The sequence below is a fragment of the Lontra canadensis genome, unplaced genomic scaffold (assembly GCF_010015895.1).
Source record: "Lontra canadensis isolate GAN:19392208 unplaced genomic scaffold, GSC_riverotter_1.0 scaffold7, whole genome shotgun sequence".
NCBI classification, from domain to species: Eukaryota; Metazoa; Chordata; class Mammalia; order Carnivora; family Mustelidae; genus Lontra; species Lontra canadensis.
In genome coordinates this window covers 25,019,657-25,038,329 of record NW_022631001.1, presented here as the reverse complement: position 1 = coordinate 25,038,329, position 18,673 = coordinate 25,019,657, and the positions used below count along the sequence as shown (strand labels likewise).

At 39.0% G+C, this 18,673-nt stretch overlaps 1 protein-coding gene and 1 non-coding gene across 7 annotated transcripts in view; one reads left to right on the top strand and one right to left on the bottom strand.

Moving 5' to 3' along the window:
* Window positions 1–18,673, bottom strand: part of FAM168A (family with sequence similarity 168 member A) — a 199,644-nt gene that overhangs the window by 81,096 nt on the left and 99,875 nt on the right. The window contains exon 1 of one of the 6 annotated variants that reach the window (XM_032853141.1): window positions 13,788–13,807. The exons of the other annotated variants lie outside the window; for them this stretch is intronic. The gene's annotated coding sequence lies outside the window, so the exon portion shown is untranslated. Of the gene's footprint in view, window positions 1–13,787; window positions 13,808–18,673 lie in introns of those variants that run through there. 6 annotated transcript variants of the gene reach the window in all.
* On the top strand, window positions 3,616–3,753 carry LOC116865450. The gene has a single exon (XR_004382186.1). It is a non-coding gene; the product is annotated as a U4 spliceosomal RNA (small nuclear RNA).

Genomic DNA, 18,673 nt, shown 5'->3' with positions numbered 1-18,673 from the left:
ATTCCAGATTTCAAGACATACACAAAGCTTTGGTAATCAAAACAGTATGGTATTAGCATGAAAAACAGACACACAGAGCAATGGAACAGAATAGAGACCCCAGAAATAAACCCACATTTATATGGTCAATTAATCTATGACAAAGGAGGCCAGAATACACAATGGGAGAAAGTCATTTCAATAAATGCTGCTGGGTGGGGCGCTTGGGTAGCTCAGTGGGTTAAAGCCTCTGCTTTTGGCTCAGGTCATGATCCCAGGCTCCTGGGATTGAACCCCGCATTGGGCTCTCTGCTTGGTGGGGAGCCTGCTTCCCTTCCTCTCTCTCTGTCTGCCTCTCTGTCTACTTGTGATCTCTCTCTGTCAAATAAATAAATAAAATTTAAAAAAAATGCTGCTGGGAAAACTGGACAGCTACATGTAAAAGAATGAAACTCAATCATTTTCTTATACTATACACAAAAATAAACTCCAAGTGGAATAAAGACCTAAGCATGAGACCTGAAACCATAAAAATCCTAAAAGAGAACAAAGGCAACAATTTCTCTAACATCAGTCATAGCTACATTTTTCTAGATGCGTCTCCTAAGGCAAAGGAAACAAAAGCAAAAATACTGGGACTAGATCAAAATAAAAAGCTTTTGCACAGTGAAGGAAGTCATCAAAAAAAAAAAAAGACAACCTACTGAATGGGAGAAGATACTTGCAAATGATATATCTGATAAGAGTCTGATATCCAAAATATATAAAGAACTTATATAACTCAACATCAAAACAAAAACAACCCCCCAAAACCACCACCACCACCACCACAAAAACTGATTTAAAAAAGGGCAGAGGAGCTCAACAGACATTTTTCCAAAGAAGACATACAGATGACCAACAGACATGAAAAGATGCTCAATATCACTCATTATCAGGGAAATGCGAATCAAAAACACAATGAGATATTATCTCATGCCTGTTAGAATAACTAAAATCAAGAAGATAAGAAACAACAAAGTAAGAACATGGAGGAAAAGGAAGCCCTGTGCACTGTTGGTGGAAATGTAAATTGGTACAGCCTCCGTGAAAAACAGTATTGGAGGTTCCTCAAAAAATTAAATCTGAAATACCACCTGATCCAATAATTCCACTACTGGGTATTTACTCAGAAAAAATGAGTACACAAACTCAAAAAGACACATGCACCCCTATGCTTACTGCGGCATTATTTACAATAGCCAAGACATGGAAGCAACCTAAGTGTCCTTCAAGAGACAAATGCACAAGGAAAATATATATACATATAAACAATGGAATATAAACAATGGAACATTACACAGCCATAATAAAGGATGACATCACACCATTTGAGACAACAAGGATGCACCTGGAGGGTATTATGCTAAGTGAAATAAGTAAGAATGAGAGAGACAAATACCATTTAATTCCATTCATAAATGGAATCTATAAACAATGCATAAACAAAAAGTAGAATAAGAACTATAAATTCAGAGAACAAACTGATTGGCTGCCAGCGGGGAGGGGTTGGGGTTGGGGCAAAAGTGGTGAAGAGCAGAGGGAGATACAGGCCTCCAGTTATGGAATGAGTAAGTTATAGCAATGTAACTGGACAGACGGTAGCTATACTTTAAACACAGCATAATGTATAAACTATCACATCACTAAGTTGTACACTTAAAACGCATGTAACACTGTATGTAAACTCTACTAAAAAAAAATAGAAATAAAAAATAAAATATCCTCATTAAAAAATTTATAACCCCAGCAAAGTTATCATTCAAAACTGAAGGCAAAAATAAAGACATTCCCACATCAGTAATGACTGAGATAGTTCAGTGGTAATACCCACCTTTCAAAAAATACTAATGAAATACTGGGGTTGGGGAGGGAAATACCTAAAGCTTTCAGGCTGAAAGGAAATGGTCCAGAGAGTAAATCAAATCTTCATGAAGAAATAAAGAGCACCAATAAAGGTGATTATGTAGGTGAATATAAAAGTATAAATATTTTTCTCTTAATAGTTTTAAAAGACAGCTATATAAAATAACTCTAAAACCATATTGCTGGTCATATAATACATAAACATTTAATTTATATAAAAACAAGAGTCCAGGGGTGCCTGGATGACTAGTCGGTTAAGTCCAACTTACGGTTTTGGCTCATGCCATGATCTCAGGGTTGTGGGATCGAGTCCCATTTCTGGCTCCATGATCAGTATGGAGTCTGCCTTAGATTCCCTCTCCCTCTCTTTCTCCCCCTCCCCCTTCTCTCTCCCTTTCCAAATTAATAAGTAAAATCTTAAAAAAAAAAAAAAAAGAAAACAAAAAAAACACAAGAGCCCAAGTACAAGAGAGGGGGGGAAATGGAGTTAATTGGAACAAACTTTCTGTATCTTTTTTTTTAAAAGACTTTATTTATTTATTCGACAGAGAGATAGCGAGAAAGGGAATACAAGCAGGGGGAGTGGGAGAGGGAGAAGCAGACTCCCCGCCCAGCAGGGAGCCCAATGGGGGCTTGATCCCAGGACCCTGGGATCATGACCTGAGCCAAAGGCAGACGCCCAATGACTGAGCCACCCAGGTGCCCCAAACTTTCTGTATCTTACTGAAATTAATTTAGCTTGAATCTGAAGTAGACTGCATGTAGATTATAATAAATACAATAATTTGTAATAAGATATATTTAATCGCCAAAACAAAGAAAGTAACATAAAATTTAATAAAAATTTCAACAATATCAGCAATAAAAAGGAACAAACCAATGATACATATCACAACATGAATTAACCTTGAAAATACTAAGCCAAGTAAAAGCAGCAAGAGCAAAAGACCACATACTATATGAGTCTATTTATATGAAATGTTCAGAAAAAGCAAAATTACAGAGGCAGACAGTAAATATTTGGTCACCTGGGAGTTGGAGTAGGAATGGGGACTGACAGCACATGGAAGCAAGAGATCTCTTTGTGGTAATAAAAATGGTCTTTACCTGGATTTTGGTGATAGTTGCACAACTCTGTAAATTTACTACAACACATTGAATTTGCAGACTTAATTTAAGGGTGAAATTTATCATATGTAAATTATACTTCAGTAAAGCTGTTTTAAAATATGAACTGGTGATTCAATAAATAATTACAGATCTTTTATAAGCTAAAAGTTGTCATTTAGTTCAAAACCTTCATTTTATATACATGAAGATTCCTCATGTGCCAGGATTTGTGCAAAGTATTACAAATTCAGAGATAATAGGACACAATTTCTACCCCTGTGGTATTTATAAGAGAAAGAAAGAGACATGGAAATTGACAATAGCAATATAGTACTGTTATTATAGTGAGTGCTGAAAATTTAAAGAACAATTAACTAAAGGGTGGTGGTAGGGGAAGGAAGAGTATGACTACCACTAGGTGGCAAAACACTCAGTTAAAGGATTCTAATTCCCAGCCCATCTTGTATAAAGTGTGGTTATGTGATTAGTCCTGCTCAGTAAGATATAACTGAAATATTGTGTAGGTCTTCTGTTAAAGGCTACTTAAGAGGAACAGTGTTATCTGGCAGAGGTGCCCTGTTTCTCCCCTTTCCTTCTTGCTATCTAGAATTAGGATGTGATAGCTTTGCGCAGTGGCAGTATCTCAGCCAATGAGGTTTATCCGAGGTGCGATTATTGCTAATAGAATTAGGACATGATGATTGGAACTCAGCTTTCTTTTACGTGAAGTAACCTTGTGAATGGAAGTTTCAAATCAAAGATGGTAGAAAGACCCCACATCCTTGATGATTTCATGGAACAACCAGGTTAGGCCTGGAATACCTACCTCTGTAGTTCTTTTATATGAGAAAATAAAACCCTGATTTTCCAAACCACTGTTATTTCAGAACGTCATAGCCAAACCTAATCCTATTTAATTGGGGGAGAGATACTGAAGATTTCTAAAGAATGTGTTACTTGATCTGTTTTGAAGGATGACAGGAAGTCTACAGAAGGAGAAGGGAAAGGAAAGGGCATTCATGAGGCTATGCCATGAAAAAGCAAGGCACAGAGAATGCTGAGCGGTTCTGAAAGGTTGGAGCATAGAATCTGAGGGAAAACATGGCAGGGATATTATCATTCTGGACCCATTTCTTAATTGTCCACACAGTTCCTATGAAGAATCTCAGAAAACCAGGTTAGACATGGCTACAGGGCATTTTATGATCCCAGAGCTCTCTGAACTTCTCTATTATAAATACTCATTCCAGTTGTAATTTGTTTGCCCAATTCTTTTCTTCCTGCTACATCTGAAGCACCATGAGGTCAAGGGACCATATCTGTTTTATTCACTACTAAATTTCTAGGAAAGGTCCTGGTATAAAGCAGAGTGCTAAGTATTTGTTGACTAGTCAAGATGAATGAATTAATGGGTAAATAAAAAGAAACCTTTTATTGAATTCTTACCTAACAAATTTAAGAAAACTCAGTTTTAGTGGTTTTTTTTCTTAATTCTATCACTATGACGGTATACAAGGAAGGCCAGTTTTTATAGCAGCTGTCTATTCTTTATACATTATATATATTCTTTATACTACTTTCTGCCAAATGTAATCAAACTGCACATCAGATTTCCATATTTTGGGACGCCTGGGTGGCTCAGTTGGTTGGACGACTGCCTTCGGCTCAGGTCATGATCCTGGAGTCCCGGGATCGAGTCCCGCATCGGGCTCCCAGCTCCACGGGGAGTCTGCTTCCCTCTCTGACCTTCTCCTTGCTCATGCTCTCTCTCACTGTCTCTCTCTCAAATAAATAAATAAAATCTTTAAAAAAAAAAAATAAAAAAAATAAAGATTTCCATATTTTACAGTTCTGTATATATCATCTCATCTCAGAAAATGTTTCAATTTAAAGGTGAAATGGAGGAGAACTCTGATTTCTAGGATCTGCCAACAGGATCTCAATATCAAAAAGGTTTCCACAATTAACAAAAAGATCTTTTCATGCAAAAACTCAATAACCACCTCTTGTGCCTGCCTGTAAATGATATGCTCATCTAGAAAATGTCACATTCTAACCATTAGAGCATTCAGCCCATTTGAAATAGCTTTCAGAAAATGGCTTTTTTGCTAATCAAAAACACAACAAAATTGTCTCTCAAGTCAAATGCTTGCAAATAATACAAAATTTCTTCTCAAGGGTTTTTTTAAGAGCAAACAAATTTCAGAGGGAATTTCCCTTAATATAGAATCCAATTATTCATTAAACCTCACAAGTACTTGGGACTCACCTTGTGTCATTCTCTGCTCTTAAAAGAGCTGTTCTTAATGGGGAAACAGTTGTATATAAGAATTATCGTAATAAAAGTGCTATATTGACACAAAGCATTTAAAACAGAGCAAGGATTAAAAAAAGCTTTCATAGTATAGCAGTTTTATAGCTTAAAAGGATGGTGCAAGAGTTAACAGTTACCATTTTGCAGATAAACAGAATCAGAGAAGTTAAATAATTTGTTCAAGATCCCATAGATAGCCAGTGGAAAGCCAGGGACTAAAATCTGGGTCTTCAGATCCCAAGTACAGTCCTTTCTATGGCATCATGCTATTTCCCAATCCAGATGTGATACCTAAAATGGCTGTAATTTCAAAATAGCTTTTTCCTGCCCTCACGCTTTATAATACAGCAGATTTCATCTTCTTTGAGTTCCCCTGAACATGCCATACTGTCTTGCCCCTGAATATTTCCACAGGTTGTTCTCCGTGCCTGAAACACCACCCTTCTCCATCATTCAGGGGTTCTCCCTAATCTACCCTATCTCTTAATCTGGATCATTCCTACTCTTCTTTTCAGGGCTCTATTAGATGCTACCTTCATTGGGAAGCTTCTGTAGTATTTATCACACTCTAACATAATTATATCACACTCCTAACTCCTGCCAAGCCCATGAAAGAGATTAATCTTGTCAGAGTTTCATTCCTACTACCTAACACAAAGTCAGGCACACAGTATGTGCTTGGAAACTATTTGCTGAACAAATTGATTGCCTACCACAGTTTCACAACCACATAATACAATGACCTTAAATTATCACACACCTCTGAAGCAAAGTTATAATTTGCTAGAAATGGATTGCTACATGCAGACTTGCTATATAACATTCCCAGCTACAAGAAATAGTCATCAGGCATTTCTAGAGAGGCTAAAAACCAGCATCCTCAGAGCCCCTCTTTAATGGTTACTTACAAGAGACGAGATTTGCAATGCAAATATATATATATATGCATCAGATTTTATCTTCTGAGAAAAGGCCTGTAATTTAATATAAAAGTATCAGTGTTACTTTTCAAAAGTACAACTGCCATATTGCCTATCACATCCAGCTGCAGAGAGCTGGATGGAAGAGGTCTACATTCATGCCATCTAATACCTTTATTTACTTTTTTTTTTTAAGATTTTATTTATTTATTTGACGGAGAGAGAGAGATCACAAGTAGACAGAGAGGCAGGCAGAGAGAGAGGAGGAAGCAGGCTATCCACCGAGCAGAGAGCCCAATGTGGGGCTTGATCCCAGAACCCTGAGATCATGACCCGAGCTGAAGACAGAGGCTTAACCTACCGAGCCACCCAGGCACCCCCTTTATTTACTTTTCTTGTAGAAGAAAAGAACTGAGGCACAGAGAAGGGAAGGAACTACCCCAGAAATACACGGCGAGTCAGGGTCACAGACTGGGTTCTTAACAAGACCCAGGTCTCTAACTTTAGACTGGATCATTTTCTGGATGGACAGAAGAACAGACAATTAGACAGGAAGACAAACAAATAAACAATTTAGCTGTATGAAAACACAGTCCCAGTAAAGCTCCTCTTCCCCTTTTACTGGTCATAAGTCTTAGGTGGCATTTTGGATTGATGTGTCATGAGACACAGCATACTAAGGAAATATAAAGAAATAAAGGTATTCACTGAAGAACCTATTCAAAGTACTCTACCAGAATATGTTAGTTCTCTGCAGCAAATCCATGAAGCCCATAAGATCAGCAATTCTCAACAGCAAGTTTATAGCACATAAAGTTCTCATCTTTCCTACGGAAGCAACATGTGCAAAATGCTACCTGGAAACTTCACATAATGGTTAAGAACATAGGTTTCTTTTGTTATTGTTGTTGTTTTAAGATTTTATTTATTTATTTGACAGAGAGAGATCACAGGCAGGCAGAGAGAGGGGGAAGCAGGCTCCGTGCTGACCAGAAAGCCCAATGCGGGGCTCAATCCCAGGACCCTGAGATCATGACCTGAGCCAAAGGCAGAGGCTCAACCCACTGAGCCACCCAGGTGCTCCAAGAACATAGGTTTTTAAGTCATGGCACCTGTGAAGCCTTGGATAGTAAACTTAATTTCAGTTTCTCTTGCATAGAGTGGAAATATTAGTGTTAATTACATCCTAGGATTTTAGGGAGGACAAAATGAGCCAATAAATGTTTTGTCAGAGAATATGTAAATACTCAAGGAATGGTGACTTTATCTTCACTTCATCTAGGGAAACATCCTCATCACTTGCAGTTTTCAATGGCTTGGACCCACAATGTCTATAAGACACCCAGGACTTTGGACTATCCTCTTCCTGGGTCTAAGGTTTTAAAAGGGTAATTAGAGAGCCTCAAAAAAAAAAAAAAAAATACTCTTTTGAGTATTAAATTCATCTTGAAGCTATCTGCTACAGGAAGGCAATTATCTCCTCATCTATAGCATGGAAATACTACCATTTAATCTAAAGAATCGCTGTGAAGATGGACAGGGAGCCACAAAAGACTAAAGTAACAAAGTGACATATTTCATGAGAAGATGGAGGATGAACTGGCAGAAAAGAAACAAGGTTTCCACTAGAAAGGAAGAATGGAAATAGAAAAGAAAGAAAGAACTGGGGAATTATTTTGAATCATAACTGATAGGATTTAGAAACTTTCTGTATGCAGGGCTCAATGAGGGGAAAGTAAGGGGTTTCCAGATAAGCACTGAAAAATGGCATTCTTTTTTTTTTTTTTTTTAAGATTTTATTTATCTGTGAGAGAGAAAGAGCATGAGCAGTGGAGGCGGGGGAGAGGCAAAGGGAGAAGGAGAGGTAAAAGCGGACTTCCTGCTGAGCAGGAACCGCAACACGGGGCTCAATCCCAGGACCCTGGGATCGTGACTTGTAACCAACGGAGCAACCCAGATGCACCTAGAGGGCTTTCATTTTTTTTTTTTTTAAGATTTTATTTATTTATTTGACAGAGAGAGATCACAAGCAGGCAGAGAGGCAGGCAGAGAGGAGGAAGCAGGCTCCCCACTGAGGAGAGAGCCCAATGCGGGGCTCGATCCCAGGACTCCGAGATCATGACCTGAGCCGAAGGCAGCGGCTTAACCCACTGAGCCACCCAGGCGCCCCAAGGGCTTTCATTTTTGAACAAGGAGAGGCAAAGACACCCAATGAATAACTGGGAATCAATATGATCTGAGATGACGAATGCTGTGAACTAACTACCCACCAACCATTAGTTCATTTGCTTAGAAGTCAGCAGTAGTCCAACAAGGGTATAAAGGCAGTAATGAAGGAACATGGAGGAAGACTAACAGGACAACATAATATGCTGTCAGGTATAATTCAGAGCCAAGTAGGGCTCCTAGAAAGCATGTCTTTAGAATATTCTCAGTTGCTAAAGGAGCAAGCCTGCTTGGCTCCCAATATGCTTGCTTGCTTTCTTCCTTCTGTCAACAAACCTTCAATGGGTATTTATATTATACCAGGCCCAACCAACACTATTATGGTACATGCCCTAAAGGACCTTGGAGCTAGCAGAGAAGGGAAACATAAAGAGTCAGATAAGGACACCAACGTGCTTTGGTAGAGACAAGCACAGGGATCTAAAGAACCTAAATCCATGTACCCCCTTCTCCTGGATGTCTTCCCTAAATATATTATTAGCTAAAATTTATGGAATGCTTCCTATGAGCCAGGAATATTTCTTAGGGCTTTATGTTAACTCCTTTTAATTTTCACAACAACCCTGTGAAGTAGGTACTATTATTTCGTTTTTACCCGTGGGGAAACTGAACAGCCTGGCCTATGATGAACTGTCTCCTCTGAGAGCCCACAGTCCGCACAAAGCATTTTATATCTTCACAGTACTTTGTATCATCAGCTTTTTAAAAATGCTCCTTGGGGCACCTGGGTGGCTCAGTGGGTTAAGCCACTGCCTTCGGCTCAGGTCATGATCTCAGGGTCCTGGGATCGAGTCCCGCATCGGGCTCTCTGCTCAGCAGGGAGTCTGCTTCCCTCTCTCTCTCTCTCTCTGCCTGCCTCTCTGTCTACTTGTGATCTCTCTCTGTCAAATCAATAAATAAAATCTTAAAAAAAAAATTAAAAAAAAATAAAAATGCTCCTTGAGGATAAAACCATAATTTATTCATGTCTTTATTTTCCAAAGAGCCAGCACAGGAGCAAGTATATACCTCAGGTATCCAGTATTTGCTAAACATCAAATGACTATCCATTGTCCAAGTTTTACATGAGATCCTTAAAAAAGCAATCATTTCTTATTCGTTTATCAAGTCCAGAGTAAGTATTCAGTCTGAGCCAATTACTGGTGCCAGGTACACCTTAACTAGAAATAAACCAGACAAAGAGCCTACTATCAAGTTTATTGTGGCAACCGCTAACATCATCTATTGTTTAAGAAGAGCTCTATTTTCTTTAGATATTAGAGGCAGAGATACATGTGTGTCTTCTGAGAATAAACTATCAGTTGAAAGAATAAATGAGTGAATGACAGATACTCTGAACCTTGAACCAGACCTTGCTCTGGCCACTAGGAAGCTCAGAGTTGAATTTGCTACTGAATCTTAGCAAAAGTAGGAATTTCTGGTACTAAATTTACCTTGGCTTCATTTATTCTGCTTTCCTTATTTTCCCCTTCATTGTGAATCTCCTTATTTACTTTTGATCCTATTATATTATATTATATTATGCATATTTGAAAAACTAATTCCCTTTATGGGCAAAAAAAAAAAAAAAAAGAGGGGGGGGCATATAGAATTTAATCAATCCAACTACAGATGGTGTGATCAGTCTTCTTACTTTGTCCAAATGCTCTTGCTGAAGATCTGGATACAAACCAGGCAGAATGTGCAAGTTAAGAATGTAGATCTCAACTGTTCCGCCTCTGAGCTCTAATAAAGGGATGGACTCTCTGCTGAGGGAACTATATTGCTTCAGAGAAAGCCCCCCACTTTTAAGTTTTAAACCCCCTCATTTATGGCTTTGGAAGCTCTGGAACTGGACCATGCTGAACTAGGCACTGACCTCTCTCTCTCTGACCTACCAGTAGCAAGTCTCTTAGAATCTGTTTCCTTATCTATTTCTGTCTACCTACTTCTCAAGGATGTTCTGAATCAGATACGAAAACATTTACTTAACTATAGAGTAGTACAGAAACATAAGGTATTGGGAAAAGCGGGGTTCATTATTTGTAATTCAACATAAGAATGGTCAATTAAGTTTAGGCAAGTAGCTTTGTAGGCACTAGACACTCAAAACACAGGAGCTTCTTTTGTTTATGGTCCTGAAATAGATATCGTAAAATTTACCATTTTAAGTATACAGTTCTGAGGCACAAAGTACCTGCACAGTGTTGTGCAACTATTACCACCATCCATCTCCAGAACTTTTTCATCTTCCTCAATTGAAACTCTGTACTTATTAAAGACTAACTCCCCCTTTTCTCCTCCCCACATTCTACTTTCTGTCTCTATGAATTTAACTATTCCAGGAACCTCATTTAAGAGGAATCATACATATCCCTTATGACTGGCTTATTTCACTTAGCATAATGTCGTCAAGGTTTATCTATGTTATAGCATGAAAACATGGTTTTAAAACATTACAGACTTTCTGTTTTAGATAAAGATGATCACAAACTATAAGTCTGACCACCACTTATTAGCCTTTCAAGATAAAATCAAAAGCTCACTGCCGGATTTTTTCTTCTCTCAAGTGCCACTGGGATTTCCAAATTGATTTGTAATCTGGAACAACTAATTCCTGAATAGATCATTCAAATGAAGCAACCTGCTTCATTCCATCATGTCCCTTAGGAAGCAAAATGTCTTAGTAAAAAAGACAAAGTGGTTTCAATAAAGAAACTAAGAACAAGATACTGATGTGCTTTGGTATCGCCAAACGTATGTTCTTGCAGGATAGTAAGTGTGCATCTGTCTGGTCTTTATAAAACATATATAAATGTTTCTTATTCCAAAGTAGTATGTTTTTAATATTTGCAAATAAATTTATATTATCCACATGGATTTTTTTTTTTACCCAGCAAAATCATATCTTATTCCAAATCTCATTGGAAGACCAATGTGAATAATGTTACTACAAACAATTAGAAAAGACCACCTCCTCCTCAATTGGAATTGTCATTAGCTGCTGCACCCACCCCCACTGCCAGGAACCCCAGGCCGTTCCTCATCTCCCAGACTTCACTCCTAGGAGGCTCTGCACGTTGTATTTTCTAACCCTCATCTCTCTCCCTTCCTAACTTTTTCTACTGTACCCTTTGGATCTCAAAGTCAGCAAATCTCTGTATTGTCAATATCTTCTGTTAATGTCTCCCTTGCCTTCTTTCTCTAAGTGAAATGTGGCAGTCCCTGACAATGTATCTTCAGCAGCCCTAGCAAATGGGGCTGTTTTTTCTCTCACTTACCATCTACCACTGAGCTTGAACTTATAGCTGTTATTGCCACTTATGCCTTAAAGATTGTGGTTCCTAGTAAACTGTTATTCTCTCCAATACCATTCTTGCCATAAGTCTTGGTAATTTCAATAACTATATAAATAGTAGTTACAACATACTGTCCTCCCTGTTACTTGACCTCCTCTTCTCTGTTATCTTCAATTCCACCTTGAGTTTCAGCATCTCATTCCCACGGTTATACTTTTGACCTTATCAATACCAACAACTGTCTATCTTCTATAATCTTAATTCCAAATTTCTCATTCTCCAATCAGTACCTCTTATCTTTCTAGTTCACTCACTATAGTTACTCCATCTTTAACAATCCTTCAGCTTATCAGGACATTGAATCTACTGATGCTACCTGCATTTAATTTCTACCACCTTCCTCACACCCTCACTCCCCTCCTAATCCTGGCTAGTTTAAATTCCTTGGTCAATTTTTATAATCACTCCATTGGCCCTCTATCACCCGTATTAACACTAATTTGATTAAGACACAGCCCTGGTTAAATGAAATTCATCATCTACTTTCTGCCTACATTGGCACAGATCTTGGGAGGAAGAAAACATACATGACTCTGTTCATTAAAGTCAAACTTTAAACTTTTGATCATCATTTTCATGTAGGCTCAAAATAGACAATCATCCTGTATTTGCCAAGACTATTTATAATCCTATCTCATGCTTTCTTTGCTCCTAACCTTGGGAGTTATTCTGTCATCTAGTGATTTTCCTTATTTGTCTGAACAAAATCAATCACCCAAATGAGAACTTTCACACGCTCCTACATTTACCTACCAAACTGCATCTGTGCACATACACTCTAACTTCTTCCCTTTTACCATGGGGACCAAGACCTCTCCAACCCTCCATAGATACATCAGATTCTATCCCCTCACCAAACACAAATGACATTACTCTAGTTATTTCCCTCCTCTTTCTCCCACATTATCAGATTTTCCCCTTTCTTCAGGATTATTCCTTTTAGCATTTGTTCCTTTGTCTTGCCTAAAAAAATAAATTTAAAAAAATAACAAAAACCCTTTCTTTATTTCATCTAACAGGCCAGCTACCAATCTATTTCTCTACTTTGCTTCACAACAAAGCTTCTAGAAAGAGCTATTTATATTTGCTTTTTCTCATTTTTCCTCTCATTCTTTTGAACCCATACCTATCAGATTTTCATTCCCACCATAACACCACAACTGCTGTTCTTATCAGTCACCTCCACCATCTTCCTTGATATGCTAGCAGAATGTGACCCAGTTGATCACTTTCTCCCCTCTTTTAAACACTCTCTTCATTTGGCTTCCAGTCATATACTTACTGAGTTTTGGTGGAGTTTTGTTTTGGTTTCTTTCCCCATTATTCTGGCAGCTTATTCTCAGTATCTAAACTTCATGGTAACCGAGGCTCAAGTCTTGTGCCTTTTCTCTTTTGTAACTTTATGCATGACCAAGGTCACTTCATCTAATCTCATGAATGCAAATACCATCTAAATTTTTATATCCTCTCACCCTCTCCCCTGAAATTTGTTTCCCTGAAGTCTTTTCCCAGTTCAGTTAATGGCAACTCTATCCTTTTAAGAGCAAAGGTCAAAATTTTGGAGTTACTCTTCACTTCTCTTTTTCTTATACCTCACAACTAGTCCAACAGAAAATCTTTTTCAGTTCTACCTGAAAAATCAATTCTCACTACTCCCACTTCTACCACCTTAATTTAAGCCACCAATGTCTCTCACCAGGATTGATATAACTGCCTCCTAACTGGTCTCCCTGCTTTGGAATCTATCCGTTCTTCCATCTATTCTCGACACAATAGTCAGAATGAGTCTATGAAAATATATGAAAAAAACTGTATCAGGTAACTCTTCTCATCAATGACTTCCCATATTACTCCATGGAAAAGCTAGTCATTCCTAAGATCTAGAAGACCCAACAAGATCTGTTCACATCACAATCTTCTCACCTCTTCTATTACTCTCCCCTTTGACCACTTCATTTCAGCCACCCTGGCCTCCTGCTAGTTCTTGAAACATACCAGGTCTGGCTTCAGAGCCTTGGCACTTGTTGTTCCCTTTTTCTGGAATGCTCTTCCTCCAACTCATTCTCTCATCTTCTTCAGGTCTTCATCAAAAGTCACATTCTCACATGAGGCCTTCTTTGGCTCTTTATTTAAAAACTGAAACGTTGTGGGGCACCTGGGTGGCTCAGTGGTTAAGCCTCTGCCTTCAGCTCAGGTCATGATCTCGGGGTCCTGGGATCAAGACCCACATTGGGCTCTCTGCTCTGCAGGGAGCCTGCTTCCTCCTCTCTCTCTCTGCTTGCCTCTTTGCCTACTTGTGGTCTCTCTCTGTTGAGTAAATAAATAAAATCTTAAAAAAAAAAATTGAAACGTGGAACTACCTGGGTGGCTCAGTCGGGTGGGCATCTGCCTTCAGCTTGGCTCATGATTGTGGGGTCCTGGGATGGAGCCCCATGTTGGAGGGGTTCCCTGCTCAGCAGGGAGCCTGCTTCTCCCTCTCCTTCTGCTCATTCCCCCTGCTTGTGTGTGTACGCTCTCTAGTAAAAAATCTTTAAAGGTAAATAAATAAAGTTCAAACCTTCACTACAGTTCTCCATTCTTCGCTTTATTTTTCCTCCTTCCCACTCGTCTGCCACACTTAATATTTCATCTTATTAACTTTTATCTTGTTATTTGTCTTCCCCCCAAAAATGTAAGCTCCCTCATGGTAAATGTTTGCATCTGTTTTGTTCATTGTTGTACCCCTAATGCCTAGAACACTGCCGAGAACATGGCAGTTAATTTGAAAGATTTCCCCTTGTTCTGAAACTCAGATGACACACAGATTAGGGATAGTGAAAGCTTCCATTAGTCATTGCCTACTGTGTGTCAGATGTTAATTCATCCAGACGACCTGACTGATATTATAATACTTACTTATACTTACTCCTTTTGGCAATCCTGAGCTTTCGGGATTGATAAAACATACACACACACCCCTCCCAAAAAAGGAAAGGAGATCTGATCAGACATTACTTAGAGTAATACTGTTCTAGTGGGAAGTAGCCTTATGAATGGTCATCTGTGGTGGAAGCCTTCATGTTTATAGAGCACTTTTTCAAGAGATCCTCTTAAATGGCTTCTATTTCACACTCTCACATGACACAATTCTTCCCACTAAATTAAGAGTTCCTGGGAAACTGTCCTTTCACTTCTGCAACCTCAGAATCCAGTTAGCACTGAGTGGACTCCCATAAATGTTTATCAAACTGAACTGAACAATTACGTGAGGCATTTATTCTCTTATTTTTTTAAACAAAATTAATCTTTCGGCAATACTATGCAACATGCTCAAGGACGCATACCCTTTTAGTGACAGACCAGAGATGTGAACTCAAGTTCCCTATTCTTTCTCCTGTGTGACAGTGTTGTTATATAAAAATGATAATGGACTGAACACTGACTCTCTCTTCACTTTCATATTATATGTGCGATGCAGATCCTTTACCCCAGGTGTACTCTGAGAAAAGACCTCATAGATGGGACCCTCAGAAGGCAAGCCAAGCTCCCAAATTGAATCCCATTACCTGGCAAATCCCAAATTCAAGCATTTTGCCCAATTCCTCGTCCCTCCTCACTTCCTTTGTCTACTTCCTTTTATTCCTTTGTGTTCATACTTGCCTGCCAAATTACCATATAGTGTTTTTGGAGGGCAAAGGCCGTATCTTACTCTTCTTTCTATTCCTCTAACACAGGACTTAGCACACAAGAAGTACTTTGTGAATGTTTGTTAATTAAAAATGCTAAAAGCCAAAAAAAAATTAAAAGATAAATTTTTTTACTTTTCAAGGGATTTCTGCTGTCATCTAATAATTCAGTGTAGAATCAGACTGGGATTAGCCTCCACTTACAAACTCACCTAGATTTTACCCTGATTCCTCACACTCTAAACCCAGTGTTCCTTAGTTCCTGTCATAACATTCACTCTCCCTCTTAGAGCCAAGAAGATTGAAGCAAGAAAGAAGGATCAGATTGACCAAAAAACAACCATGTTACATGTTTAAATTTATCACTTAGTAACAGCACATCTGGAATAAATAACCAAGTATGACATCCATATCAGAGTTAAGAGATTCAGTTTATTTTTTTTTTTATGATTTTATTTATTTATTTGACAGACAAGAGATCACAAGTAGGCAGACAGGCAGGCAAAGAGGGCAGTGGGGAAGCAGGGTCCCTCCTCAGCAGAGAGCCTGATGCAGGGCTCTATCCCAGGACCCTGAGATCATGACCTGAGCCTGAAGACAGAGGCTTAACCCACTGAGCCACCCAGGTGACCCAAGAGACTCAGTTTAAAATAAGCACACATCTGGGGCACCTGGCTGGCTCAGTGGGTTAAAGCCTCTGCCTTCGGCTCAGGTCATAATCTCAGGGTCCTGGGATCAGTGTCCTGGGATCGAGCCCTGAATCGGGCTCTCTGCTCAGCAGGGAGCCTGCTTCCTTCTCTCTCTGCCTGCCTCTCTGCCTGTCAAATAAATAAATAAGATCTAAAAAAAAAAAAAAAAAAACAACCTAAAATTAAAAAAAAATAATAAGCACACATCTAATGACTCTCTACGCTGGGTTATTTGTTATGTAAATCTCTTGGAAGAGGTATAGATGATGAAAGAATAAGATATATTGTTTGTCCTCATGGTACTCATAGTGTAGCAGCAAAAATAAGACCCAAACACTCAAAGCTTAAAATCCTGATGGCAGGGTGCCTGGGTGGCTCAGTGGGTTAAGCCGCTGCCTTCGGCTCAGGTCATGATCTCAGGGTCCTGGGATCAAGTCCCACATCAGGCTCTCTGCTCAGCAGGGAGCCTGCTTCCCTCTCTCTCTCTGCCTGCCTCTCTACTTGTGATCTCTGTCAAATAAATAAATAAAATCTTAAAAAAAAAAAATCCTGATGGCAGACAAAATGAGAGAAGCCACTTGAACTCTTAGTTCCAATTTATATAAAAGGAAAGCTAAAGGAATTTTACATGGAACCTGTACACCTATGCAACTATTGCAAGAGTTTGGACAAGGGAGGAAAGGATTTTTACGACTATGGGTTTAGGTTGTTTGTTTGTTTGTTTTTTAAAGAGTAATGTGATTTGCCATGAAAACTGTAGCAAATTTTAAGAAGGGAAAGGGCCTGGGGACTCATGGGGATGGGGAAAAGAAAGAATAACAGAAGTGAAGACAGCACCAAAGGCTTAAACACTCTGTCCTGCTTGAAGCTTCCTAGATCCTTCCAGCTAGAACTAATCACTGTGTTCTGTTCAAACATTCCTGGTGATAGTCCCATTCTAGACCTGCTTCAAATTAGACCCGGTTGTTCACAGAAGTGTTTCCCTCCTGGGCTCGAAGCTTTGTGAAAGGAGAGGCAATGTTGTTAAGCTATGTAGTTCCCAATAACTAACAGAGGATCAAGCATACCAGTACTACACAGTTTAATTAACAGAAAAGGACCTAAAAGTGTAGGAGCTTGGCAGGACCTTGAATATTTAATTCAAGCCCTGCATTTTGCTACAGAGAAAACAGAGACTGAATGACTTCCTCAAAGTTACATAACAAGTCAGTAACAGATTCAGGACTGGACCTCCGGCTTCTAGACTCCCCAAACCAGAAGAATGGCAATTAGGCTGTTTTTCTACCTGAAGCACAAGCAATCTTCTCTGCTTACTGTTTAGTTCAAAGACTACTAGGCCCTTGCAATGGGAGGTCTGAGACTCAATCAGGAACTGCTGTATTCAAAATAGTTGAGACTCTGAGTATCAGGCCAAGTCCTTTGTCTCAGGACAGAAAGGCTCAGAAAACCAAGATAGAACCATCCCTGTTTGATGCAAAGGCCCCAGGAAGCCCTGGACTACCGGCCTGGGTGCAGGATCAGGAAGAGTTTTGTTTGATGAAGCTAAAGATACTTGGCGCAGGGGAGGAGGAGCGGAATGGAAGACAGGAGCAATGGAGAGATTCCTGCCCAGCAGCACCAACCCTGAAAAATCATGCCTGACGAAAAGGAAAGAGATTGTATTAGAAGCTAAAGGCTCAGGAAATGGAAGAGAGGGTAATTTCAGGACATAGCAAAGTTTCTCCCCAGGGAAGCACCTGTCTAATTTGAGGCTTAATGGTATAGACATAATAAAAAATCAAATTGGAGACAGCATGTGATGCCAAGAATAATCCAATTGAGAATAATGTAGCTTGAGTGAGCCAAGTCCCCTCACTCTCCATCACAGCTGCTGGCCCACTCACTACCACCCTCCATCAGAATTACCCGGGGTACTTATTTAAAACAGTTCTACAAATAATTTGATTTAAAAATTGGCAAGGAACCTGAATAGACATTTCTCCAAAGAAGATACACAAATGGCCAATCCTCATATGAAAAGATGCTCAACATCCCTAATTACCAGGGAAGTGCAAATTAAAACCACAATGAGATACCACCTCACATCTGTTAGAATGGCCGCTATTAAAAAAAAAAAAAAATTAAAATAAAAAAAAAAACAACAACAGAAAATAACCAGGGTTGGCAAAGATGCAGAGAAACTGGAACCCTTGTGCACTGTTTGTGAGAATGTAAAATGGTACAGCTGCTATGGAAAACAGTATGGAAGTTCCTCAAAAAGTTAAAAATAGAATTATTATATAATCCAGCAATTCCACTTCTGGGTCTAGATCCAAAAGAACTAAAAACGGGATATTACAGAGATATTTGCATAACCATGTTCACCGCAGCATTATTCACAATAGCCAAGAGGGAGAAGCAACCTAAATGTCCACTGACAGATGAATGGTTAAATAAAATGGGGTATATATATGCAATATATTATTAAGTCTTAAAAAAGAAAAAAATCCTGTCATATGCTACAAAATGGATAATCCTGAAGACATTA